Genomic DNA, 27599 nt, shown 5'->3' on the forward strand with positions numbered 1-27599 from the left:
GAGGACAGAGTTAAGGAGCTACGGTACCAGTATGTACAGGTAAAACATATATCTATGTAACTACTTTACAGCAACATTTTATAGTGATACATAGTACAGTAAGCATAAACTGCACACATTTCCATTGCTGTGGAAGGAACATGCAATATATGTACATTTTATGTCACTTCCTTACCAAAACAAATTCAACTGTGTGTTCTGGGATATAGCGTATAATGAAGTTGGAATCAAGTGAACCCTCTCACAACTTTGTATACGTGGATGAGGCTGGCTTCAACCTGACCAAATGCAGAAGGCGGGGTGAGAATATCATCGGTCACAGAGCTACTGTGGATTTGCCAGGTCAACGGGGAGGAAATATCACCATGTGTGCTGCTATTTCAGAGCATGGTGTCCTAACCCATATCCCCCTTATAGGGCCATACAACACCCAGCATCTACTCAACTTTTTAGAGACTCTCTACAGGGCTCTCATCCCTGATGATGAGAGGGGTCTGTTTAGAGAGGATTTGGCAAAGTATGTGGTCATTTGTGATAATGTGAGTTTCCATCGATCAAACATCATAAGGCAATGGTTTGTGACCCACCCGAGGATGCTCATAGAATTCCTCCCACCTTATTCACCATTCCTTAACCCAGTTGAGGAGTTATTTTCAGCATGGAGGTGGAAGGTGTTCGATCGTCAGCCACACACACAGATGACCCTGCTGGCTGCAATGGATGCAGCATGTGAGGACATCACAGTAGACGCCTGCAGAGGATGGATAAGGCATTCCAAAAGATTCTTTCCACGTTGCATTGGAAGGGAAAATATCCGGTGTGATGTGGATGAGAATATGTGGGCCGACAGACAGGAACGTCTGGATGTGTAGAGACAGCACTAGAACAGTGCTGCGGGCAAAGTTGTGCCTTAGGGCTGGTTTCCTGTGTGCCCCTTGGGTGGTCCAGTCTCTTTCAATCAATAACCCACATACAGTAATATGTAAATAGTACTGTTGAAATTGATATATGCCATAGAAGTGCAGCCTTGTGCATTTTCAATACAGTAACTGTCATCCAAACTGTAGCCTAAGTTTACATCAGGTAATACTGTCAAAGTACACAGTTCCATTGACAACATGCCTAAACATTTTGACGACCTTGTTCGTGAACAATGACTCAATTACTTATCATTCTGATGACACTGACATGATCATTGGCATGAATATTTACTTTTGAGAGATGTACTAAGGATTTTTAGTGACTGACTAGCTTTAGAAACACATCTATTGTAGTTTGTACAAATTGTTCTGAGAAATGCACATATTATTTTGCACATGTTAGGGATGATGTGAAAAATGCACCAAAGCGACAGAAAAACTAAGTAATTAGAAGGACTGTTGCCCTATGTACATAGTCATTTGACTACCATCAAATGTGTGTAATTATTACGTGTTTAAACCAATCATGTAAACTTTTTTTTAACTCTGTTTATTCTAATCATGTAAACTTTAACTAGGAAGTCGGGACACCACGGGGAAATGTTTTGTCTATTTCACGAGTCGAACACTTCAGATATTTTTCTCATTAATCTTAGTCATCCTAAATGTCGTAAAATTCTTGCTTATCTGCACGAACCCTAGGCTCCATAATGAATCAGCTATATACAAATTGGCTTAATTATTTACTAACTAAACAAAAATCACAGAAATACAAACTCAGCAAGAAAAGTCCCTTTTTCAGGACCTTGTCTTTCAAAGATAATTCGGAAAAATCCAAATAACTTCACAGATCATTGTAAAGAGTTTAAACACCGTTTCCCATGCTTCTTCAATAAACAATTCGTTTTTTACGATTGCTTACACACTAAAATGTAACTTTTCCCACAATTAGCAAAACCTTACACTCAAGGAGCAAAACACAAGGCTAGATTTGCACAACTGTAAGCACATTGTCAGCTTCACACTATTTGCAAAACATTTCAGATACAGAAGTATATCATGATGTCACTTCCTTGCAATTCCAAAGCACTGACTGTCAAATTACCACACCTATGAGCCAATCTGTTAAACACAGCCATCAGGTGCACAAACACACGATTGCTAAATTGTAGACACCAAATCAGGTTTAAGCACTATAAAAATGCAGCAGGTAGGTTCACCTGCCTTCAACCAAAATGGAAGGAGTCAGAAAGGTACAGGAAGAGGCAGAGGCCGAAGAAGACCTGAAGCAGGAGGAGAACGTGCACAAAGAAGAAGAGGACCAAACTTATCAAATGACATTAGTGCAACACTAGTGGACCATGTTGTGAACCACAGATTGAGGGAGGCTGGACTGAGTTCAGCCAAATCTTAGCAGATATACAGTGGCATCTGTCATAAGGACTTTGACAGGAAAACAGGTAAAAGATGATCGGTCTACAGTTACAGTAATCAGCCGCTTATTGTATGCACCATATCAGCACTTGTGATACCCCTTCCTGTGACGTTGTACAGTAAGTTACATGTATTATTCTCTACATGGGATTGAGGGACGGGAACGACAAGGAGGAAGGGGGCCCATATTCACGCAAGAACAAGAGATAATAAACATGGTTTTGGCCAATAATGCTATCAGGCTCAGAAATACAAGCCAACATTATCGGTGACCATGCCATTTTCAATAATGTCCATCAGGTCTCTCAGTCAACACTGGCACACATCAGGTTCAAATGAAACAACTTCATCGAGTGCCTTTTGAGCGGAATTCAGAGAGGGTCAAACGGCTGCGGCATGAGTATGTGGAGGTTTGTATTGTTCACTTTAGCACTGTGATGTTGCATACTGCACACATGACTTTTTTACATTGACTGTATACTAGACCTATCCTGAACTACACAATCTTGTCTTTCACTGTATTTCAGGGAGTTTTGCAGATGGATGCTGAGGAAATCCTGCATGAATTCATATATATTGATGAGGCAGGGTTCAACCTCACAAAAGCAAGGAGAGGCAGAAGTATCATTGATTATAGCCCTGTGGCCAATGTCCCAGGGCAACGTGGGGGTAACATCGCCATTTCACAGCATGGGGTTCTCCTCCGTCATGCCAAAATGGGCCCTTACAACACACCTCACATTCTGCCATTTTTGGACCGACTGCACCACATCGTCACAGCAGGTAATGAAATGCACCAGATGCAACACACTGTCATCTGGGACAATGTGTCATTCCACCGCTCTGCTTTGGTCCAGAACTGGTTTCAACACCATCCACAGTTGACAGTACTATACCTTCCACCATACTCTCCGTTTCTAAACCCTATGGAAGAGTTTCTCTGCATGGCGGTGGAAGGTTTACGATCTCCAGCCCCAGGCTCAGGTACCCCTCATTCAGGCCATGGAGGACGCCTGTGACCAAGTCCACGCCGCAGCTGTGCAAGGATGGATTCGACATTCAAGACGGTTCTTCCCGCGTTGTCTTGCTAATGAGGATATTGCTTGTGATGTTGATGAAATTCTCTGGCCAGATCCAGCTAGGCGAAGAGAGAATGTGTAATATTTTCTGTATAATATTATCCGTTTTTTTCAGATTATTTTTTATGTTGTTATTTACTGTAATTTTAACCTGGGGCCTGTTGCACAAAAGTAGAATTAAGACATCCAGGATAAATGACTCAGCTGAGCTCAATGAAGCCAAAACATGTGCGTCCAGGCTTAATTGGTTGCACAAAGACCAAGCCAGGATGAGCAGACACGGATTCATTAAGCCAGGTGAAACCAATCCTGGATAGGTGCGCGCTCACGGCTCACTCAAATAGACCCCGCCACAGATCAACTGATTTACCATGGCAACTAGAGCCGCGTACTTTTCCCCGTCGGAAGCACAAATCCTCATGGAGGCATACGAGGAGGTAAAAGATATAATTAAGAAGAAAGGCAACACCGCCACAGTGATAAAGCAAAGAGAAAAAGCGTGGCAAAGTATTGCAGACCGCCTGAATGCGTAAGTAGTGCACAATTACACAGTCACCGCTCCGCTGAAACATCACAATTACAATTCAAATATTTAATTCACATCTCCAAAAATGCAGTTGTACTGTAATTATGAAACGGTTAAATTTTTAATTGAAATGCACTGCAGATATGAGTGAAATTGTGTAAAGTAACTCCATCACACTGTATAAAGCTATGATAGATTTTTTGATATTTTTACTGAAAACAAGACAAAAATACCAAGTAATTTTTTGCAGTGTGACTCCATTAAATGTGTGTGTGTGTGTAGATTAAACATGAACGGGCCAAAACGGACATGGCAGCAGGTCAAAATCAAATACAAGAACATTCTGCAGAATGGTATGGTCCCTGACTAATATTTAACAAAGCACAAGCATATATTGTACCCAGAAGGTGCCTGCTCACACATTGTCTGTACTGTTTTAGCAGTGAAAAAGAATACCCACAGACAAGGCACGGGTGGTGGGTCACCAAAGGCTGACCTTACCCCAGCAGAGGACATGGCCTTGGAGCTAAATAAAGGCAGGCCCGTCTTAGAGGGGATCCCTGGGGGGAAAGAGACGAGCATAGGTTCCTCCCAAGATGCCACCCGCTTCATTCAAGGTATGTCCTTCCATCTCTACATGGGATACAACCACATTCATATTGAATCAATTTGGACTGTCTGACTTTGGTTTACCTATTGCCTTGCAGTGTCTGGCAGCACTGTGTTCCTGTTAGAGCCACCAGCACAAGCACCAGACGATGCTGATCCAGTGAGTACTCCATCAAAGGCATACTGTAGGCCTGGCATGTCTTGTCTACTAGCTTCAATATGAATCCGATTAAATGTGATAGGGTGAAGGCCCCAGTGCAGCAGCAACAGCACATGATGGAGACGATGATGAGGAGGAGACCATCTCTCTGGATTCCAGAAGGCATGAGGTATCATGTTAAGACTGTGAAAGTACTATTTACTCTACAATGGTGAGGAGTCCTCATCAAAATAAAAAAAAATCGAATTTCTTTTACAGGACCCAGATGCTATACAGTGGGAAAACCAGCCTGGCAACATAGTGCGTATTAATAAAAGGACACCACATCCTGCTAAATTCCAGCTGCGCTAATTGTATTGTGTTCACAGAGCTCACAAGCTATCAGAAAGTTGTATGGCAACCACCTCCGGCGCCAAATAGAACTGGCAGACATAGACATTCAGTACAAGAAGAAAAAGATGGAAAATCTTGCACTGGAGTCCGAAATAAGAGGACAATTAGGAAACTGGACCTTGAAATAAAAAAACTTGAGAGGGAGGTGAGATATGCCTTCAATGTACACTGTATGCTAACTGTAACACAAATGTATTAATCATTATTTTTCTTTCCTCCCCCAGCTCCAAGAAGATGACACAGCTCAAAATAAAAATTAGGTATATTCTCGTAAAGTCAAGTGAGCCATGACATATGAGCTCTTATTGTGAGCACACAGGACGGTGGCATCTTTCTAAGGTTTTTTTTATTTTCCCAGCAATCAGTACAACCAAGTCATCGTTATAAGGCATCGCCCTCTTTTGCCCACCCCCCCAGCACCAGGTGTGGCCACTAGCCTATATGAAGGCCCAAAATTGTGTGTTCCTTTCTGCTCTGACAATGGCATGCCCATTCGTGCGAGATGTGGTGGATGAAGAAGCGCTTGTGCTGAGGAGAGCCTTCAGGCGAGAAAGGGTCTTCAGGGACCGGTTGGACCCACTGGCCTTCCCTGATGACCATCTATATGAAAGATACAGGTTTTCTGCAGATGGCATCAGGTATCTATGCAGACTACTGGGTCCCAGGATTAAGCACCGCACTGCACGGAGCCATGCACTGAGTGTGGAGCAAATGGTTTGTGTGGCCTTGCGCTTTTTTTCTAGTGGAGCCTTCCTGTACTCAGTGGGGGATGCAGAACAGCTGAACAAGGCCACAATTTGCCGCACAATAAGGAGTGTGTGTCTGGCTATCAAAGCATTAGCAGATGTCTTCATCTCCTTCCCTGGCCACAGAAGACTCTGTGACATCAAAGAGGAGTTCTATAGGATTGCAGGTAAGAGGATCTACAAATTACAGGACAACTGTTAACACATAGTAGGATACTCATTACTTTGTGTGACAGGTTTCCCCAATGTCATTGGTGCAGTGGACTGCACACACATAAGGATAAAAGCCCCCTCAGGTGCCCATGAGGCCGATTTTGTGAATAGGAAATCCTTTCACAGCATTAATGTTCAGGTGAACATAACTTTTTGATATTGTCCATTGACGAACACTCTGCATTGCCAGTGATGTGCATTGATTGGTGTAATATTCCTCATCTTATGATTTCAGATGGTCTGCAATGCTGACTGTGTGATCAGCAATGTTGTGGCAAAATGGCCTGGCTCAGTCCATGACTCCAGAATCTTTCGGGCCTCTGAAATCTATCAGTGCCTATCACAAGGTAAGCCACACAACCCCTATTTATAACCATCATGGCTGTGTCAAGAATATCACTGTTTTATGAGGTAGTAATGATGAGATTTTGTGTTGACAGGTGAATTCTCTGGTGTGTTGCTGGGAGACAGGGGGTATGGCTGCCAGCCTTTTCTCCTGACACCTTTCACAGACCCCCAGGAAGCACAGCAGGCCTACAACCATGCCCATGCCAGGACCAGGGCCAGAGTTGAAATGACCTTTGGCCTCCTGAAGGCACGCTTTCACTGCCTTCACAAATTAAGGGTCAGCCCTGTTAGGGCATGTGATATTACTGTGGCTTGTGCTGTCCTCCACAATGTGGCCTGCCTGAGGAAGGAGAGGGCCCCCAGAGTGCCACCAGCCATGGACTGGGACAATCCGGCAATCTTCCCTGATGACGACAGTGGTCGGCTGCTGAGGGACCAATATGTGTTGAATTATTTTAGTTAGTATGTGTGCTTTCAATTTTGGTTAAATATGTCCTGCGGTGGCAGAGGAATTGGGGTTTTTTTGGGTTCGTTTTTTTACGAATTTGGCCTCTTATGATGTTTGTGCGGTATACTGTGTGTAATACAAGGCTGCAGGGAGGCTACTGCATCCATTCATTTGTCTGTTCAGTTGATGTGTATGGATTTGTCCTGCATTTATTTTAGTGTGCAGACATGCAGGGTGTGTTATATACAGACCTTTGAATGTGTATGTATCATTTTGTATAATATGCTTGGATTCTGTGCTTTCCATCTTGTAGTCACTGTGACTTCAGTTTCGAAAGGAGCTGATGGTTTACCTGCTTTGTTTTGTCCTTATTCAATAAAGGAACATAATGTTACACATTGTGTTTTTATATTCATATGGAATGTGTATTTGTTTATATGACAGAGTACTAGGGCCACACTGAAGAAAAAGGATAAAGTCATAAATTTATGAGGCTGGTTCTTTCTGCAGAAAAGCTACATATTGTTTTTACAGTTTTGATACTTATGACAATGTGATACTTAATATTCTGGCACATCAGCATGTCTTTGTTTATGAAACCATACTGAAGTACAATTTCACGAAATGCCCCACATCTGTCATTTTAACAACTGTCCTCCTTTAAAACAACCGGTTACAATATTATTACTTGTGTTTTTTTCCCCTCTGTGGCCCTAATATTCTATCATTTTATATATAGCCTTATAGTCTATGGGAAACTGTAAATTATCTAATGATAGATTATGTTGCTAAAAATTATTTTTTATCCAAAATCATTGAAATTAATGATCAAACGTTTAAATAATGACAGTGGGTCTAGTTATATGTGATAACAATGTATAGTGAGCAGTGAAATAACTATTGGTTTCCATTTGTGGTGACTGCTGACTGACATTAGGGATGAGATTAAATAGATCCTGGAATTTAGCCTGGTCTGGAGCAGGCTAGATCCACAGAATAAATCTCAATGGTAATTTATACCATAACATATCCTCCTGCCCCCTATCCATCTTTAGTGCAACCGGATTACGGATCAATTGAGCCAGGATCACCAAGATATCCTGGCTTAATCCCTTATCCTAGTTTTGTGCAACAGGCCCCTGGAGGTGTACCTGTTGATGTATTTCAAGGCCTACCTTCAAACGCAGTGCCTCTTTGCTTGACATCATGGTAAAATCAAAAGAAATCAGCCAAGAAAAAAATGTGTAGACCTCCACTAGTCTGGTTCATCCTTGGGAGCAATTTCCAAACACCTGAAGGTACCACGTAGTATGCAAGTATAAACACCATGGGACCACACAGCTGTCATACCGCTCAGCAAGGAGATGCGTTCTGTCTCCTAGAGATCAATCCCAGAACTGTGAAGGACCTTGAAGATGGAGGAAACTGGTACAAAATTTATCTACATCCACAGTAAAACGAATTCCTATAAATCGACAACCTAAAAGGCCGCTCAGCAAGGAAGAAGCCACTGCTCAAAAACCGCAATAAAACAGCCAGACTATGGTTTGCAACTGCACATGGGGACAAAACTCATACTTTTTAGAGAAATGTATTTTCTGATGAAACAAAAAAAGAACTGTTTGACCATCGTTATGTTTGGAGGAAGAAGGGGGGGGACTTGCAAGATGAAGAACACCATCCCAACCGTGAAGCACGGGGGTGGCAGCATCATGTTGTGGGGTGCTTTGCTGCAGCAGGGACTGGTGTACTTCACAAAATAGATGGCATCATGAGAAATGAAAATGATGTGGATATATTGAAGCAACATCAAGACATCAGTCAGGAAGTTAAAGCTTGGTTGCAAATGGGTCTTCCAAATGGACCATGACCCCAAGCATACTTCCAAAGTTGTGGCAAAATGGCTTAAGGACAACAAAGTCAAGGTATTGAGTGGCTATCACAAAGCCCTGACCTCAATCCTATAGAACATTTGTTGGCAGAACAGAAAAAGCATGTGCAAGCAAAGAGGCCTACAAACCTGACTCAGTTACACCAGCTTTGTCAGGAGGAATGGGCCAAAATTCACCCAACGTATTGTGGGAAGCTTGCGGAAGGCTACCCGAAAAATTTGACCAAAGTTTAAATTGTTTAAGGCAATGCTACCAAATACTAATTGAGAATGTAAACTGACCCACTGGGAATGTGATGAAATAAATAATTCTCTACTATTATTCTGACATTTCACATTCTTAAAATAAAGTGGTGATCCTAACTGACCTAAGACAGGGAATTCTTACTCGGATTAAAATGTCAGGAATTGTGAAACACTGAGTTTAAATGTATTTGGCTAAGGAGTATGTAAACTTCCGACTTCAATTGTACATTTTTAGGATTGTGTTTTTTGTATTGTTAGGAATTACTGCATTGTTGGAGCTAGAAACAAACATTTTGCTGCACCTGCGATAACATGTGACAAACTAATTTGCTAACCAATTGCTGATGGACAACCAAATATCGAACTTTCCCCTTGTGTATTTTACTATTCCAACACAACACGACTGTAAAAAAAGTAATATTTATCAATGGTCGGTGGACCCGTAGCTACTGCTTATGTCGATTATGCCTGCAGCCCACTGTGGTTGAGTCATAGCGCAATTCCAACCTCCCTGGAAGTAATCCATGATTGGGCAAGTCATGTACTTAGAAAATTATCATTGATAACGGGGGATATGGTTCTATTTTTTCAACTAATGTAATTTACTTTCAATCCATGTCAAAATCTGCATAATGATTATTTCCATTCAAAATGAACTGATGTAGAATGTAAACAGGTCTCAATTTAGTTCTAAATAGACCCCAATCTGGCTTGGTAAACTTTAAAGCACTAGGGGACATTTTCCCATATAGTTAGGATTAGTTTTCCAGACAGTTAACGGCTAAGTGTCATCGCCGTACTTATCCCAAAGTAATTTTCCTTATCAGAATGCCAAAAAGAAAGAGGGCCCCAACTTTTGATGACATTGCCTTAGCTGCTAAAAAGGCTAGGCCTCTCACCAGACTTAGTTACAGCAGCGGGCTACCATCAGGAAAATGTATTATTTTCTGTGCTGGTCATTGAACTGGAAAGGTCAAACACCCACAGCTATCGTTGTCAACCCCCCCCCTCCATCTCCCAGATTGCCCCATCACTACCCCAGCAAGTATACACCAGACGCCTGCTGCCTTGAACACCAGCACAAGCAGCTGAAATTCTAACAGTTGATCCCACTAACGTATCCCACCTTCCACCCCAAGCCTGGAGACAATGTTTGCGGGTAGTTCCTCGTCATGTGAGAACTGGAAAGAAAAAGCAAGGGATTCAAAAGGGATCCCAGTCTTCCTCGCTGTTCACCAAAACTAAGGGTGCGGTACTATGCAGGGAAGGAAGCACCAGGGCTCCTTAAAAGGGAGTACGAGTTGCTGCATCAGCCTCATACTGTGCTAATACACTACTTTGCTTTCTGCTGTCCCCCACCCCCACGGCAACAGAAGCAAGCAAGGGATTTCATCCGATCGGCTCCCTCAATTATAGATGAAATGTCCAGGCGGAAGACTGAAACACCTGGCAAAGTATACTCATGACCAATAACCCACCACCACCCCCAAATGCATCATTCATGCCAGTGTACCAACCTCGCAACTTGGCACAAGTGAAGAACACAATTCGTCAAGCAAGGGACGTCACTGTTTCCGGAAAGGGATGAGTTGGTGGCAACATATGGGTGACATTCTCCCCGGATTTATCACCATAAGGAGACAACCCGCAACCCTTCTGGTGGTGGCAGCACCAGAAATGGTTGAAGAGGCCAAGGCAGTCATTAAAAGCAAATGCTTTTCACTATGACACCACATTTGACCTGGGCAATTATGTTTCACCCCTTGTTTTCCGTCATGTAGTGTTTCAAGGGGTTACTTGTCCTTCCGGTACATGGAAAAACCATAGTTATTTCACACCATCCTTTCACTCCTTCCCCAACTATCAACAGCAATCTTCTGCACAGACTGACGCGGCTATTGAGGGAGCAATCCAGTCTGTGCTGCCGCAAGCCAGGATTGTCAATTGCTGGAACCACATGTCGAACAATGTGAAGCACAAGATGGGGTCAGAGGGTTCCCAAGCTGTGGCCGATAACCAGCAGGCCATCAAAGCTCTTGGCCTCGAAATCAAGGAGTGACTACGAATGCACACTGGAGAGAGTGTGTCCACTGGAGCCCTGATTTCGAGGCTTATTTCCATCAGTCGCTGTCTGACGCCATGGACAAGAGAGCACTGTGTGTTAAACAGCTTGGGGATCCAGTCAGACGGAATTACCAACAACTGATCAGAGAGCTTCAATGCTGTCCTCAAGGCATTGGTTGGATGGAAGAAGGTCAGAGTAGATAAACCAATTTATCTACTCTACCAACTCCAAACCAATGCCTTGAGGAAAGTGCTGCGGGGCTGCATGAGCAATTTCAGGCGAATGCCCATCAGTTTCCCCTATCACGTCGGACGACGACATGGTGTCCTTTGCGGAAGGCATCCAGTCCTGTGTGGCACGGGAAACGTTTGACATGGCAGAAACTGGAGCAGAGGCCTTGGCCAGGATGATTGTGGCAAAAGGACGAATCTTCCTGGTGCCAAGCACCCAATCATTCCTCTACCAGGGCTTCTCAGACAAGCAGCACGTCGTTACTCTGTTGCAAACAGACGTGCTCCTGCTCTGCATCGGACAGTGCCCAGAGGTGTCTACCGACTGGCAGCTGTATTGGCCATTGGCAGAAGTGTGGACAGTCCTATGCCAATAAAGCTGAGGACAAGGCATCTGGGCGCAAAACGCTCTGGCCGTAAGTGTGCCACCAAGGAGCATGTCCAGACAGCCGCCAAATGCCAGGAAGAACAATCTACCGTTTATCAACAGGTCCGTCTTATTTATATCTAGATTCTTATTTTGGTATGTCAAAATGTTGACCATTTTATTAAGCCATGTGGTCCTCATGGGTTTTATGTATATCTGTGAACACAAAATGCAGGCCTGTCCCAAACTGATCTGTCACCATTATTCAATAGGGTGACCAATTCCAACAGTGTCTGAGAAACACTCCAGCAGGAATGACGAATTGGAGAATACAGTAAGTGGATTGTGACTTTTGGTTACATACGGCATGTTTTCCTACTACATGCTGATCATCTGTACAGTCAGACAGTTTGGGCACCTTTATGACCATAATCTGTATAGGTGAAGAAACTGGGCAATGTCAGATGGTGTGGACAGGGCAACCGCAAGGATTTTGATGGAGGGAACAGTTGCCATTCTGCACCTTCATGACTTCCTTACGTTGAAGCCCAATGAGTGGCTTAGTGGGGAGGTATGTTCAGGTCGCCCACATGTTATGGTTCAATTGTATGACATTTTCCATGGTTGCAGTTGGTATGAAGTACAATTAGACTATTGCCTAGGCATGTCAACTTCGACCAACCATATGCCATTCTGCTTTAGGTAATTGACATTGACTTTCAAGTGAAGAGGGATGTTTTTAATATGGATCACCATCTGGCAAACAATATCCTGCATGGAGATAAGGTGGTGATGCACAAGAACACCTTGTCAAAGGTAAATGCATATATGCATCTTCATTCCTCTTCCTGTAGATCAGTCTGGAGCAGCAACGTGGCAAACTACCACTGGATACTCTTGGTAAGCTGCACAAGATGGACCATTTAATGAAAGATTGGACAGTACTTGACTTGAATATGTTATGATTGAGACCATTTTGATATACTGACTTGGTATTACCGCTTGCATTTAGTATGTCAATCGCAGGATCCACTCTGCCATTGTCCTGGACCCTACTGGCTGGTTGCCCTAACGTGGAGCGCCATATGAGCGAGAACCTGGTCAGGCACATCAGGTATAGTAAATCTGGTGTTGTAAAAATACTTTAAAGTAGTTTTTTGGGGCATTTATTTGACTTTACTACATTAATAAAGAAAAATACTTTGTAAATTGTGTTTCTGTGCTTCTGGCTATCTGTAAATTAATATTTAAAATTATTTCTTCTCGTTTGCTTAATATAATTGAAATTATTTATCCTTTTACTTTTACGTTTTGATACTTAAGTATATTTAAAACCAAACACTGACTTTCACATTTTCTATTATGATCCACAGATCTTCATTGTTTAAACACTGTTTCCCATGCTTGTTCAATGAACCATAAACAATTAACGAATATGCACCTGTGGAACGGTCGTTAAAACACTAACAGCTTACAGACGGTAGGCGATTAGGGTCACAGTTATGTAAACGGACACTAAAGAGGCCTTTCTACGGACTTTGAAAAACACCAAAAGAAAGATGCCCAGGGTCCCTGCTCATCTGCGTGAATGTGCCTTAGGCATGCTGCAAGGAGGCATGAGGACTGTCGATGTAGCCAGGGCAATAAATTGCAATGTCCGTATTGTTAGACACCTAAGACAGTGCTACAGGGAGACAGGACGGACAGCTGATCATCCTCACAGTGGCAGACCACGTGTAACACCTATACAGGATTGGTACATCCAAACCTCACACCTGCGGGACATGTACAGGATGGCAACAACAACTGCCCGAGTTACACCAGGAACGCATACTCTACATCAGTGCTCAGACTGTCAGAGAGTCTGGACTGAGGGCTTGTAGGCCTGTTGTAAGGCAGGTCTTCACCAGACATCACCGGCAACAACGTTGCCTATGGGCACAAACCAACTGCTCTTAAATGCAAGTAAAACTAAATGCATGCTATTCAACCGATCACTGTCCGCACCTGCCTGACCATCCAGCATCACTACTCTGGACGGTTCTGACTTAGAATATGTGGACAGCTACAAATACCTTGGTGTCTGGCTTGACTAAACTCTCCTTCCAGACTCACATTAAGCATCTTCAATCCAAAATTAAATCTAGAATCGGCTTCCTATTTCACTCATGCTGCCAAACTTACCCTCGTAAAACTGACCATCCTACTGATCCTCGACTTCGGCAATGTCATTTACAAAATAGCCTCCAACACTCTACTCAACAAATTGGATACAGTCTATCAGTGCCATCTGTTTTTTTCACCAAAGCCCCATATACTACCCACCATTGTGACCTGTACGCTCTCGTTGGCTGGCCCTCGCTTCATACTCGTCGCCAAACCCACTGGCTCCAGGTCATCTACAAATCTCTGCTAGATAAAGCCCCGCCTTCTCAGCTCACTATAGCAGCACCCACCCGTAGCATGCGCTCCAGCTGTGTCAGTTTCCACAGAAGGTGGCGCCCCTCCCCGGTCGGGCGGCACTCGTCGTCGCCGGCCTACTAGCTGCCACCGATCTGTTTGTGTTGTTTGGTTGTCTGTCTAGGTCTGCACCCGTTCCTTGTTTGTAATTAGTGTGGGGGGGTATTTAGGTTGTCCTTTTTGTTCAGGTCGTGCCGGATTGTTTTGTGTCATGTCGAAGGCCTGCTCGTTTTACGCTGCCTGTTTATGCAGCGTTTTGTGGAGCTGTCAATTTCTTATTGCCGGGCTGCGCCCCGTTCTCTATTGTTTTGGAGCTGTGCTCCTGTCAGGTGTTTAGGCGTACCCAGTATTACGGCTGCCTATTTTTTCCAAACGTTTTAATAAACATGTTTTTGGACCTCCGTCTCCTCCCCTTGACTCTGACCCTTCCTGCTACACTGATAGTCGTGACAAGCAGGTATATCTCACTAGTCACCCCCAAATCCAATTCCTCCTTTGGCCGCCTTTCCTTCCAGTTCTCGGCTGCCAATGACTGGAACAAACTGTAAAAATCACTGAAGCTGGAGACCCATATCTCCCTCACTAGCTTTAAGCACCAGCTGTCAGAGCAGGTCACAGATTACTGCACATAGCCCATCCAACTACCTCATCCCCATACTGTATTTATTTTGCTCCTTTGCACCCCATTATCTCTACTTGCACATCCTACCATTGCAGTGTTTAATTGGTATATTGTAATTACGTAGCCACCATGGCCTATTTATTGCCTTACCTCATTTGCACACTGTATATAGACTTTTTCTACTGTATTATTGACTGTTAATTTATTCCATGTGTAACTTGTGTCAAACTGCTTTGCTTTATTCTTGGCCAGGTCGCAGTTCTAAATGAGAACTTCTCAGCTAGCCTACCTGGATAAATAAAAGGTGAAAAAAATTGTTAAAGCCGCATACAAACATGGGCTATTATTTGTGTTCTTCAGTAAGGCAGCGCCAAAATGCAGGCGTTTCAGCCTAGCCAACTGAAAATACAGAGCGTTGCAGTGTGATTGGCTCAGTGTTCTGTCACTCATGGGGACACTACGTCACCGCCAAGTCTAAGGGTAGAGCTAGAACATTTTAACCCCTTGGGTGCTGCCATAGTTATATTAGAAGTGCCCATCCAAGAAGGGTCAAGGCATTGGCCACAGATAAAATAACGTTGAATCATGTTATATGTACAGTATCTTTTATTGGACTGATCATGTCAACATCTTAGCTAGCAGTCATCATGAATCAAGTTGACAATCTACTGGCAAATCCTTGTCATATAGATAAAACGTATCGGTGCTCATCGGCCATCAATATTACACAAGTTGGAAATTGCAAATTCAACAATGACAGGTTTGGAAGGAATCAGTGACAGTGGCTAACGTTAACAGCATGCATTGCAAAGCAATCACTAGCCTGCTATTCAGTGGAGTGGCTGTGTGGTGCCAAATCTGGGATTAAGGGGCTTATTTCCAAGTTTAATAATGATAAACATTGGCCATGCTGTCAACGTAGCTTTATTTGTGCTGCGTTCAAAACACCTTTTAACCCAGAACTGCAAAAACTTGTCTTCAGTGAGTTGAAGACAACTGGGAATAAAGAAGCTCCCACTGGGAAATACATTTAGAACCGTCATCCAACTCTGGATTTTAAATCCGGCCTCTTTCTAGAGCCATGACGTCATCATGATTCAACCTTGTTTTTGTCCCGAGTTCCCAGTTGTTTTTAAAAGCACCATAAATGCAGAGAATGCCAGAGTTGTGACAAATATTGCCCACGAAGGACCGCCGCACTGTCACGCCCTGACCATAGAGCCCTCGGGTGACTAGGGGGTTTCTAGGTATTATATTTATGTTGGTGTGTATGCTTCCCAATTGGAGGCAGCTGATGATCGTTACCTCTTAATTGGGGATCATATTTAGTGTCCTTTTTCCCCACCTACGATTTGGGATCTTGTTTTGTATTAGTGCCTATGTGCGCTACGCATTTCACTATTGTTAAATCTGTTGTTTTGGAAGTGTCACCATCATTAAAATGTGGAACTCTACTCATGCTGCGCCTTGGTCTAATTATTCAAACGACGGTCGTGACATGCACCACCTTCCTGTTCAAGTGAGAACAGCACAACAAGTTGAGTCCAAAAATGTGTTGTATGCTGCTGTGTAAAATGCCTGGGAACATGTTTACTGTAGCTAAGTAAATGTTTTAATAAGATGTTAGTAGCCCATGTACCGTCCCCTAATAATTTGGTCTATTTACCCCCTTCTTAATTTTGCTTACTCTTCTGACTTGGTGGTGCACATGTAGCCTATAATTGACACCAGGCCATCCTCAGTCTTTGCCTCAATGTGCATGCAGATGCAATCACACCTGCCTGCTGCCATTGCTGAGCAAGCTCTGTACTGGTGGTGCTCCGATCCCCCAGCTGAATCAACTTTAGGAGATGGTCCTGGCGCATGCTGGACTTTCTTGGGTGCCCTGAAGCCTTAATCACAACAATTTGAACCGCTCTCCTTGAAGTTCTTGATTTAGGTGCTATCTTACTGGCAGCAATATCCTTGCCTGTGAAGCCCTGTTTGTGCAAAGCAAAGATGACGGCACGCGTTTCCTTGCAGGTAACCATGGATTACAGAGGAAGAACAATGATTCCAAGCATCCAGTGTTATTCGAACTCAATCAGCATGACAGATCTCCAGCCTTGTCTTCGTCAAAACTCACACCTGTGAGACTCACTGACATGTCAGCTGGTCCTTTTGTGGCAAGGGCTGAAATGCAGTGGATTCAGTTCATTTGCATGGCAAAGAGGGACTTTGCAATTAATCTGATCACTCTTCATAACATTCTGGAGAATATGTAAATTGCCATCATACCAACTGAGGCAGCAGACTTTGAAAATTAATGACTCAACTTCTAGCCACGACTGCACTGCCGAGCACCACAGCTGCTAACATTACAGCCGTATCATTCTCAAACAGAACTGCACGTGGAATGTTAGCTAGCCGCCAATGTAAGTAGGTTATAAATGATCATGGCTCTCAAACACATGCTTATGTCAATATCCTGACTGGTTTTAAATAGTTAATAAATACCATGTACACCTTAGTCAGTGGCAATTTAACGTGTACATTGGTGGGGCAAAAAATAAATAAGTGGGATGCATGCCAGGAAAGCCACTACAACACTAAACAATAATTAATTGCACTAGAACAGTGACAAACGGTGCCCACAAACTGCCTACATAAAGCTGTCCAAACATCTTATGTCTGGCAGAGAAACGGGTTCATTCAGCCTCATTTACTGCCTTTTTAAAGAAACATAGCTGATAAGGCTGACTTTCTTAAATGTGGTTTCTAATGACAATTGAGATATGCATAAGTGGCAAAATAGCATTTCCATTAAGTAGAAGGGCACAGGGCGAGACCCAGATGCAGACACGGGAGGCACATGGTTTGAGTCTCTTATAATCCAAGAGTCCAGGAGGTACAGAGGGGCAGGCAGGCTCGAGGTCAAGGAAGGCAGTAAGGTCAGGCAGGCGGGTTCAGAGTCAAGGTAGGCAAGGGTCAAAAACCGGGAGGACTAGCAAAGCGAGATGAGAAAAAGCAGGACCACGGAAAACCACCCTGGTTGACAAGGCGAAATGGCAGCAAACGGGGAACACCGGAATAAATGCCCAGGGACTAATGGGTAAAACGGGTGACACCTGGAGGTGGGTGGAGATAATCAAAGACATGTGAAACAGATCAGGGCGTGACATTAATGAGCGAGCTAGGGCGGACGTAACGTTTGTCAATATAACCATTTAACACTTTTGTAATGTAGATTTCAGAACATGGGCCATTCTTAGTGTTCTCCCTGTACACCAAGTCAGAACCATAGGATAAATAAAGGGGGCAAATAAGCAGACAATGAAAGCGCTTTCAATATTCGATTACATTTCTCTAAGAAGGGCAGCACAGAAGCCACTTCTCTCCAGGAAAAACATCAGGGACAGACTGATATTCTGCAAAAGGTACAGGAATTGGACTGCTGAGGACTGGGGTAAAGTAATTTTCTCTGATGAATCCCCTTTCCGGTTGTTTGGGGCATCCGGAGAAGACAAGGTGAGCGCTACCATAAGTCCTGTGTCATGCCAACACTAAAGCATCCCGAGACCATTCATGTGCGGGGTTGCTTCTCAGCCAAGGGAGTGGGCTCACTCACAATTTTGCCATAGAACACAGCCATGAATAAAAAAAAAAATGGTACCAACACATCCTCCGAGAGCAACTTCTCCCAACCATCCAGGAACAGTTTGGTGCTGAACAATGCCTTTCCCAGCACGATGGAGCACCTTGCCATAAGGCAATATTCTCTGCCTTGGCAGCGGTGTAAACCACTGAGCGGAGCTCCGCTCCACTCATAACTGAGTTACTACTCAGGTAACTATCGTTTAATTTTCTCCGCTTTTTCCAGGCAAAAACAGAGGAGCCCGACTACCTACACTACCAGTCAAAAGTTTTAGAACACCTATTCATTCAAGGGTTTTACAATATTAAATAAAGTAGTGTAGACATCAAAACTATGAAATAACACATGTAATCATATAGTAACCCCCAAAAAATGTTAAATCAATACATTTTATATTTGAGATTCTACAAAATAGCCTTGAAAGCTTTGCACACTCTTGGCATTCTCTTAACCAGCTTCATGAGGTAGTCACCTGGAATGCATTAAGATGTGTAGAATTGCAGGAAATGAGCTTTAAAACCAGCAACATCTAGTTTTTGGTCAGCAACTGCACCATTGGCCACACACCTGCCCCACCCCCTAAGCACCATTTTGATACATGCATTTATTAGACACAAAATCCCTAGTCTGAAAGCCAGTGTTTACTTGAACCTGAAGTCACTTTCCCCCACATGGGTCAGCCCCCTAGCAATTCAACTGTCTAGCCTATTACCTCCAGCCCCTCGCATTGCCCAGCGTTATCCAATGAGGTTGCAGGGCGGACACAACAGCTCAGTGGACACAGCAGAGAGAACAAATAAGTGGTGCATACATCTGCACATGTGACAGTACTCCATTTGCGGGGAGGCTAAACCACTACATGTAGGACTAATTTACTTAAAGGTTCAGATAAGGGATGGACAATTCGTCCCCAATTGGCATCAGTTTTACCCCAGCCCCACATCTAAACAACTGATTCAATTAAGATTCTAAACTAAAAGACCTTGATTGGAGTCAGGTCTGTTTTGTGCCCCTAAATAAAAAGTAGGTGCAGAACAAAATGTTTCATTTAAAAGTAATAAAATTTTTAACAACCAGGATTGAAGGGCAGCTGAACCTTCTTCTCTGGGCCTGGTTTCCTGATGGGTTTACGAGTGTTTAACGATAACACGCATTTCCCCCAAAACACCATACAGAGAACGTTTGTTAAGTGCGTCGTTGGAGCATGTGTTGATATTGATAGGATTGTAAGAATGGAAGTGTTATTCTCGGATCATATTTTTCCATTCAACTCCTAAAGAGATCACTCATATGGCTGAATATTGAGACTGCCTATTCTAGTACTATGCACTGAAATAAATATTTTGTGCATCGTTGCGTACATGTTTACACATCATGAAATGTATTGAGCCAAAAGACAGTAGGTATAGTCTACAATTTGCTAAATAGGACTTTTTCATGAAATTGTAATGGAATTCAATAGGCTTTAATTATATAGGTCTAGGGCTATGTAGCCCATGTGATTTGTCCTTTTAATGTAGTCTCAGTTTATTAGATTAATGTTTTTAAATCCTTCACTTGTTTGTAACAATTGCAGAGACAGTGTTGTTGCCCAATAAGAAAAACTAAAATGTTGCTATAACAGAGGGGGAATTAACGAAGTCGCTGACAACCAGGAAGAAACAGGTGGGGTTTTGAAAGACACTCATGGGGGTGTCCACTGAGAGTTCACTAGCAACAACAGGGACCTAAAAGACATCCACCATGAGGTTGCTAAATTTCCCAGAGCAGGCAAACAAAATTAAAACCCACATGAAATTTAAAGACAGGAAGCAAGCCAAAAAGTAGAACAAAATGAAAACAGGGAAGATCAGACAAAACAATGTCTTTCTAGAAACCAAAATAGGGTACACCAACTAAAGGTGTTTACCCTCCACATCTTTCAAGACAACTGGAGCACTGGGCCAGCCACTCTTAAATAGCACCTGGGCCAGCACAGGTGAAACACCTTTCCACTAACGAGATGGCAACCAGCACAGATGTAACACATACTGACTAACGAGGTGACAACAATTGGTGCACCCTACTTGCTAACGTGCTAAACTCCAACCTCAAAACAGAAATGGAAAAACCAACACCTGTAACACATTGGAAACTTTGTAGGCTATTTGTAGTCAACTTCATTCTGAAGTTATTGGCGATCACAGAGACAGATAAACATCTTGATTCTGTGTTTAGCTGAGGTCGTCTGTGTATGAAGTGACACAGAAGGGCAAAAAAAGAATCGAACGACGCACTTAGCTGTTGTACGAGTATTCTGAGGCAGTTGGTTTAGGGAAGCTGTTACATTCCAATCCATTGGCTATTTGAGGGTTGAGTTTTGATAACAATCATGTCCACTAACACAGGATGGTAACGCCTAGGTAGAGTTGTCATGCATGGAGAAACAGCGGCGCTGAATGCATTCTGTTCAATCGTACGGCATAACCTACAGACAGTCAGACAGACTTGCCCTCATTACGCAGCGCCTCGGACTGGTTTACATAAGACAACACATCTGCAATGTTATGTTGAAAAAAACACTTTGCCCCCAAGTCCTTTAAATCGAGCACTTTGATGTGTTTGATAATGAGTCTGCCACTGTTTTAGGAATGGCTACATGAGACTAACTGTGCACTATTAGCGTTCATGCACATTTTTGTACTTGAAGTACTGCACCAAACACTTTAACTAGATTATTTTGAGCGTGAAAGGATCAGTGCAGTCTTCTGAAAAGGAATTTACATAAGATTCATACTGATAAGTACAGAACATACGAAATAAATATATATGTTTTGTGGAATTAGCACAGATTGTACATGTAATGGAATAAACATAAGACAGTGTAGAATGGCGATAATTATCTATAACGGCTTGTTAGCACATGCCCCCAAGTTTTGTCTCTATAGTATAGGAAGACTCAACAGTACCAATCACTAGGGCCAGCTAACAAGTATTGGCTTTTTAGACACTTGATAACACTAAAAGCAAAATCGTTTTGATAAGATAAAAACAAACGATCGCATCGACACAGACTGCAAACTGGCTACATTAAGCTTAAGTAGGCTACCACAAAGGGAATATGAACGCTGTTCGCTAGAAGAGTCAGGTGTTTCACCCTATGTAAATTGATAATCTCAAATCTAGTGCAAAGTCATTTTAGAAGCATAGCTATAGAGGCAAATACCAGACACTCATTTATTAGCACAGTCTCCTAAACTACCTACTCCATTTAATGCCAAGATGTATATATTTATTTTATTATAATTTTGTAATGCTTTTTGTGACATGGATCATAATTACAGTTAATTCTCAGGATGCGTGATCCTCGTAATGTTACATGGAAAACAACAAATGGGATGCAGAATTAAATGTATATAAAACACTCGCAAAATGCAACCTGTTATTTTTCGTATTTGCATTTCATTTTTCACTAGCAAATGTGAGTGAACTGCTGGGCACTGAATGTCCATCTTATGTATGCTTGAAACATTGTTTACCTTTCCACAACACATGGAATCGAAAAGGGATTTGTCTATGTGTTTACCGACTGTCAGTAAACTCAGCATCACAACAAACAGGAGGGGCAGACACGGAGTAGCTACGTTGAATAATGATGTATTAATCTCCATGTCCGTTGACAAATAAATAATGAAAAGTGGTTTGTGCATTAACCCCCTTTGCTATGAAGCCCCTAAATAAGATCTGGTGCAACCAATTACCTTCAAAAGTCACAATTCGATAAAGTCCAATCTAAGTGTCACGTGATCTCAGTATACAGTTGAAGTCGGAAGTTCACATAAACGAGTTTTAATGACTCCAACCTAAGTGTTTCAACCACTCCACAAATTTCTTGTCAACAATCTAGTTTTGGCAAGTCGGTTAGGACATCTACCTTGTGCATGACAAGTCATTTTTCCAACAATTGTTTAGACATTTCACGTATAATTCACTATCACAATTCCAGTGGGTCAGAAGTTTACATTCACTAAGTTGACTGTGCCTTTAAACAGCTTGGAAAATTCCAGAAAATGTCATGGCTTTAGAGGCTTCTGATATGGTAATTGACATTTGCGTCAATTGAAGGTGTACCTGTGGATGTATTTCAAGGCCTACCTTCAAACTCAGTGCCTCTTTGCTTGACATCATGGGGAAAAACGAAATTGTAGACCACATGTCTGGTTCATCCTTGGGAGCAATTTCCAAACGCCTGAAGGTACCATGTTCATCTGTACAAACAATAGTATGCAAGTATTAACACCATGGGACCACGCAGCCGTCATACCGCTCAGGAAGGTGACGCGTTCGGTCTCCTAGAGATGAACGTACTTGTGCGAAAAGTGCAAATCAATCCCAGAAAAACAGTAAAGGACCTTGTGAAGATACTGGAGGAAACAGGCACAAAAGTATCTATTCACAGTAAACCAGGTCCTACATCGACAACCTGAAAGGCCGCTCAGCAAGGAAGAAGCCACTGCTCCAACACCAGACTACGGTTTGCAACTGTACATGGGGACAAAGACCGTACTTTTTGGAGAAATGTCCTCTGGTCTGATCAAACAGTTCTATTTTTGTTTCGAGGATAAAAGGGAGGATGCTTGCAAGCCGAAGAACACCATGCCAACTGTGAAGCACGGGGGTGGCAGTATCATGTTGTGGTGGTGCTTTGCTGCAGGAGGGACTGGTGCACTTCACAAAATAGATGACAATGGAGGAAAATTGTGGATATATTGAAGCAACATCTCAAGACATCAGTCAGGAAATTAAAGCTTGGTCGCAAATGGACAATGACCCCAAGCATACTGCCAAAGGTGTGGCAAAATGGCTTAAGGACAACAAAGTTAAGGTATTGACATGGCCATCACAAAGTCTTGACCCCAATCCTGTAGACAATTTGTGGGCAGAACTGAAAAAGCGGGTGCGAGCAAGGAGGCCTACAAACCTGACTCAGTTACACCAGCTCTGTCAGGAGGAATGGGCCAAAATTCATCCAACTTATTCTGGGAAGCTAGTGGAAGGCTACCCGAAACAATTGACCCAAGTTAAACAATTTAAAGGCAATACTCAATTAGTATTTGGTAGCATGTAAACTTCTGACCCACTGGGAATGTGATGAAAGAAATATAAGCTCTAATAAATGCACTAATATTGTTCTGACATTTCACATTCTTAAAATAAAGTGGTGATCCTAACTGACCTGAGACAGGGAATGTTTACTAGGATTAAATGTCAGGAATTGTGAAAAACTGACTTTAAATGTATTTGGCTAAGATTTATGTAAACTTCAGCTGTACATTTTTAGGATTGTGTGTTAGGTATTACTGCATTGTTGGAGCTAGACACCAACATTTTGCTGCACCTGCGATAACATGTATGTGACTAACTTATTTGCTAACCAACTGCTGATGGACAAACAAATCTCCTTGTGTATTTTACTTTAACACGAAGTGACTGTTAAATAAATAATGGTCGGTGGACCCCTAAGCTACTGCTTATGTCGATTATGCCTGCAGCCCACTGTGGTTATGCTTTATAGCGCGATTCAATCCTCTGTCATGACGTTGGCCTGTGGGTAAGGTTTATGACCCCCCCCATAAATGCCTTTCTCCCTTCCCCTTTCTTACTGACCCTACTGAAGGACTGCTGCCTGTGTTAAATATAGTCTGGGAACATCAAACAAATGGGGAAAGGAACCATATTTTGGTAATAAAACCAGTTGGAAATATGCTTGATAAAGTAATGAGTATAGGTCAGTTGTCATCTGAGACATTATGACTGATGACAGGACGACATAAACTGTACCTGGGAAAGTATCCACCCTCTAGTTAGAGTCACATGGAATTGTTATGCAATTGAAATGTTTGATATTGAAATTGTTAGGAGATTAAATGTAATTTTAGCTTCCAAATGAGAGAATTGGGTTTTCATAAGTAAAGTGCCCTGCTTGATCAGTGGCCCACCCCTGTGAAGAGGGGTTATAAACGATGAAACACATCCTTCCCCCCTCTCCACTATATAAGCCTTTGACGAAAAGATAACCAGGTTGTTCCAGTACGTGAGGTCTGCAGCCTCTACGTTAGAAGGACATACGTCAAGAACAGAACTAAGCCAACCTTGGCGTGAGCTATGGTATGAACTGGTATGAACTTTGAGCTTATTCACTACAGAAGTGATACTTCCTAGCCGTTGAGTTAGCAGCGGCCGCTGTCGACGTGGGCTAGGAAAGGACGGACGACGGATCCAGTCTAACAAACAGACGAAGATACCACCACGTATCCAATTTACCACCAGAGACATTGTCCCGAGTACAGGAAGATCTGTTGGCCAACCCGGCCAGCATCTACGACCAATCTACCGAAGCGCAGCTCAGAGTAAATATTTATTGCATTTTCCTTTTCCAAATGGGCGGTAATTTAGACTGCATAAGATAATGTATTTACGATAGCATAGCTGCTGTTTCTTTGTTCCTAAGTCTTCCCGCTATTTCATTCAAGCCCAACACCCTTTCCTTTGTGTAACCAGGTTCCGTCCACCGGGACGTTTTCTGTATGACTCGTTTGTATTCTGTGTATTTGTAATTCTGTGTGATTAGTTTAGGTATTTAGTAAATAAATAATTAAACCCAATTTTGTATTGCTGATTCAACTTGTTAGCCAGGGTTCGTGAAGATAGCCAAGAATTTACAACTTTCATTATGAGACTGAAAATAAGATAAGGGTTAATATTGACTGCTATCGATGTAAAATATTACTAAGTATTTTAAGAGTTTATTCGGAAGATAACAGCTCTATAAACGTTATTCCGTGGTGCCCCGACTTTAGTTAATTACATTTACATGATTAGCTTAATTACAGAGAAATCATTTTATAAGTTAGCATGTCATACCACTTAATCCGGCATAGCCAAAGACACGACACCTCCCTGGAAGTAATCCATGATTGGGCAAGTCATGTATTTGTTAATGATAATTGATTACGGGGAATATGGTTATATTTCAACTGTAATTCACTTTCAATCCATGTCAAATTCTGCATACTCGTTATTTCCATTCAAAATTAAGTAACTGATGTAGAAAGTAAACAGGTCTCAATTTAATTCTGAATGGACCCCAATCTAGCTTGGTGTCATGCCCTGACCATAGAGAGCCCTTGGTTCTCTATGGTATAGTAGGTCAGGGTGTGACTGGGCGTGTTCTTATTTCTTGTTCTCTGGTGTTTTGTATGATTCCCAATTAGAGGCAGCTGGTAATCGTTGTCTCTAATTGGGGATCATATTTAAGTAGTTATTTTTCCCACCTGTGTTTGTGGGATCTTGCTTGTGTAAGTGCTTCACGGTTCGTTTGATTCATTTGTTTTTCGCTAAAGTTTCACGTTATAATAAAGATGTGGGACTCTACTCACGCTGTCACATCCTGACCAGTAGTGGGTGTAGTTGGGTCAGGATGTGGCAGAAGAGAAGTGTGTTGGTTGGTTTTGTTTATTTTGGCTGTGTGGCTTCCAATCAGGCACAGCCGTAGAGGGTTATTGCTGATTGGGAGTCACACAAGTAGCCTACTTTTCCTTTGGGGTTTGTGGGTAATTGTTCTTGTTACTGTGTTAAACGTGACAGGACTGTTTTGGTTGTCTGTTTATTGTTTTGTATTGTATAGTGTCCGTTTGATCATTAAATATATGATGAACACTAACTCCGCTGCATTTTGGTCCACTCTCTAAAGACAGCCGTTACACACGCTGCGCCTTGGTCCAATCATTACGACGATCATGACACTTGGTAAATTTTCTGAAGCACTAGGGGACATTTTCCCATATAGTTAGCCATTAACTGTCTGGAAAACTCGTCTAAGTGTCATCGCCATACTTATCCGAAAGTAATTTTCCTTATCAGAATGCCAAAAAGAAAGAGGGCCCTAACTTTTGATGACATTGCCTTAGTTGCTAAAAAGGCTAGGCCTCTCACCAGACTTAGTTACAGCAGGGGGCTACCATCAGGATTATTTTCTGTGCTGGTCATTTAACTGGAAAGGTCAAACACCCACAGCCATCGTTGTCAACCCTACAACGTGTGGAGTAAGGAAAGGATAGCCAATACGCAACGCCCCCCCCCCCCATCCGTCTCCCAGATTGCCCCATCACTACCCCAGGTCCCCCAAACAATGCCCCAGCAAGTATACACCACGCGCCTGCTGCCTTGAACACCAGCACAAGCAGCTGAAATGAAACTGTTGATCCCGCTAACGTATCCCACCTTCCACCACTCCACCCCAAGCCTGGAGACATTTTATGTTGGCAGGTAGTTCCTCGTCATGTGAGGACTGGAAGGCGGACTAAAGGCGATGGCTTCAAAAGGGATCCCAGTCTTCCTCGCTGTTCACCATATCTAAGGGTGTGGTACTATGCAGGGAAGGAAGCACTAGGGCTCCAAAACAGGGAGTACGAGTTGCTCCATCAGCCTCATACTGTGCTAATATACTACTTCTTTCCGCTGTCCTCCACGGCAACAGCAGCAAGAAAGGAATTTCAGCCGATCGACTCCCTCAATTATAGATGAAATGTCCGGGCGTAAGACTGAAACACCTGGCAAAGTATACTCATGACCAATAACCCACCACCACCCCCAAATGCATCATTCAAGCCAGTGAACCAACCTCGCAACTTGGCACAAGTGAAGAACACAATTCGTCGAGCAAGGGACGTCACTTTTGGACAGGGATGAGTTGGTGTCAACACATGGGTGACCTTCTCCCCGGATTTATCACTATAAGGAGACTCAACCCACAACCCTTCTGGTGGTGGCAGCACCAGAAAAGGTTGAAGAGGCCAAGGCAGTCATTAAAAGCAAATGGTTTTCACTATGACACCACATTTGACCTGGGCAATTATGTTTCACCCCTTGTTTTCCATCATGTAGCGTTTCAAGGGGTTACCTGTCCTTCCGGGCACATGGAAAAGTAGTTATTCGCACCATCCTTTCACTCCTTCCCCAACTATCAACAGCAATCTTCTGCACAGACCGTGAGGCGGCTATTGAGGGAGCAATCCAGTCTCTGCTGCCGCAAGCCAGGATTGTCAATTGCTGGAACCACGTCGAACAATGTGAAGCACAAGATGGGGTCAGAGGGTTCCCAAGCTGTGGCCGATAACCAGCAGGCCATCAAAGCTCTTGGCCTCGAAATCAAGGAGTGACTACGAAT

At 42.9% G+C, this 27599-nt stretch overlaps 1 long non-coding RNA gene across 1 annotated transcript; it reads left to right on the plus strand.

Annotated features, from left to right (window-relative positions):
- The first annotated feature begins 2239 nt into the window (after window positions 1-2239).
- LOC115170163 (uncharacterized) lies at window positions 2240-2959 on the plus strand. Its single transcript, XR_003870975.1, has 2 exons — window positions 2240-2764; window positions 2882-2959. It is a non-coding gene; the product is annotated as an uncharacterized LOC115170163 (long non-coding RNA).
- The last annotated feature ends 24640 nt before the right edge of the window (window positions 2960-27599 follow it).

Source organism: Salmo trutta, chromosome 31, assembly GCF_901001165.1.
Source record: "Salmo trutta chromosome 31, fSalTru1.1, whole genome shotgun sequence".
Classification (NCBI taxonomy): domain Eukaryota; kingdom Metazoa; phylum Chordata; class Actinopteri; order Salmoniformes; family Salmonidae; genus Salmo; species Salmo trutta.